Source organism: Bubalus bubalis, chromosome 4 (assembly GCF_019923935.1).
Source record: "Bubalus bubalis isolate 160015118507 breed Murrah chromosome 4, NDDB_SH_1, whole genome shotgun sequence".
Classification (NCBI taxonomy): Eukaryota; Metazoa; Chordata; class Mammalia; order Artiodactyla; family Bovidae; genus Bubalus; species Bubalus bubalis.
This window is the reverse complement of record NC_059160.1, coordinates 135,717,667-135,719,744: the sequence shown is the minus strand read 5'-3', so window position 1 is coordinate 135,719,744 and position 2,078 is coordinate 135,717,667. Positions and strand designations below refer to the sequence as shown.

Sequence of the window (2,078 nt, the reverse complement as noted above, 5' to 3'; positions counted from 1 at the left end):
GAGAAGGGAATGGCTACCCACTCCAGTATTTAGCCTGGAGAATTCCTTGGACAGAGGTGCCTGGCAGTCCATGGGCTCACAGAGTTGGACACGATTGAGAGACTTTCACACACACACTAACACTTTAGAGTTATTCCTGACACATGAATACATTCATTCCTATATTAATGCTTTTATTACTGTTCCAGTATGTTATTACTTCTGAGTTCTACAGATTTATTGTGGACACCATAGAGCTTTATTTCTTATTTAAGACAACTGTATTTATATATACAACAGTGATCATTTAGAGTCTTATCAGCCCTTGATTGTGAGATGATAATAGGGACGTATTTAACTTACTTTTGGAATGGATAATACATGAATATAAAATCTTAAAAATATTAAAGTGAATATGTAGTGAAAAGTAAATCCTTTCCTTTTAAAAATAGTTTAGTTAGTTTTTGGCTATAATGGATCTTTGTTGCTGTGTGGGCTTTTCTCTAATTGCAGTGAGCTGGGACCACTCTCTGTCTAGGTATGGTTTGAGGGCTTTTCGTTGCTGTGGCTTCTCTTATTGTGGAGCATGGGTTCTAGAGCACTTAGGCTTCAGCAGTTGTGATGTGTGGGCTCAGCACTTGTGACTCCCGGGCTCTGGAGCACAGGCTCAGTAGTTGTGGCACATGGGTTTAGTTGCTCTATAGCAACTAAACTGGAGCCTGTTAAACTCTTGTCCATTGAGTCAGTGATGCCATCCAACCATCTCATCCTCTGTCATGTGGGATCTTCCCGGATCAGGAATCAAACCCGTGTCTACTGCACTGACAGGCAGATTCTGAGTCACCAGGGAAGCCCCCTTTTTGCTTTCTTTTACCCCAGCCATCCCATTCCTCTTCCTATATCTGTGTGTTATATATATATATATAAATTATTGGTTCATCTTTGAAAGATTTTATGTATATACAGGTTCCTGCACACCCACAGTCTTTTAAATACATAAATGGTTACATGCAATACACCTGTACTTCACCCTGAGCATATCAATAAATACTATATCTTTGAGATTGTTCCATATAAAGTTACTGTGTCTTTTTTTTAAAATTAACTTTTACTGGAATATAGTTGCTTTACAGTGTTATGTTAGTTTCTAATATACAGCAAGGTGAATCAGAAATACGGAATGCTTCCTGTATTTGTGGGTCATCTTTGTGCAGGAGCCATGCTAATTTCTGTACTGTTGCAATTTTAGTATAGATGCTACCAAAGCTGAACATTTGAGCTGCCTTGTCTTTGTAAATAACTTTTAATTTTAGAAGAATGTTACACTAACTGAAAAGTTGCAAAGATACTACAGAGTTCCTATATACTCCACAGTAGAGTTCCTCTACTCCAGCATCTTATGGAGCTGGGGGGTACATATGTCAAAACTAAGGAACTGGCTTTGTTCAGTTCAGTTGCTTAGTCATGTCCAACTCTCTGTGACCCCATGGACTGCAGCACGCCAGGCTTCCCTGTCCATCACTAACTCCTGGAGCCTGTTAAACTCATGTCCATTGAGTCAGTGATGCCATCCAACCATCTCATCCTCTGTCATCCCTTTCTCCTTCTGCCTTCAATCTTTCCCAGCATCAGGGCCTTTTCCAGTGAGTCAGGTCTTTGCATCAGGTGGCCAAAGTATTGGAGCTTCAGCTTCAGCATCAGTCCTTCCAATGAATATTTAGGACTGATTTTCTTTAAGATTGACTGGTTTGATCTCCTTGCAGTCCATGGGACTCTCAAGAGTCTTCTCCAACACCACAGTTCAAAACCATCAATTCTTTAGCACTCAGCTTTCTTTATGGAAAGAAACTGGCATTGTTACTTTATTATTAACTGAATTCTGCACTCTGTTCAGATTTCTCTTGTTTTGCCCTCGTGTCCATTTTTCTGTTTCTGGATCCATGTTATACTTAGTCATCATGTCTTTTACAGCCTTCCCTAGCCTGCAGCAGCTTCTCAGATTTTCCTTGTTTTTTACAACTTAGTTTTGAGGAATGCTGGTAAGGTAGTTTTTGGAATGCCCCTCTGTTATTGAATTTGTCTTGCATTTTTCTCATGGT

At 39.7% G+C, this 2,078-nt stretch overlaps 1 non-coding gene across 1 annotated transcript; it reads right to left on the bottom strand.

Moving 5' to 3' along the window:
• Positions 1-1,148: 1,148 nt before the first annotated feature.
• Positions 1,149-1,253, bottom strand: LOC112584777. Its single transcript, XR_003109182.2, has one exon. It is a non-coding gene; the product is annotated as a U6 spliceosomal RNA (small nuclear RNA).
• Positions 1,254-2,078: the final 825 nt, after the last annotated feature.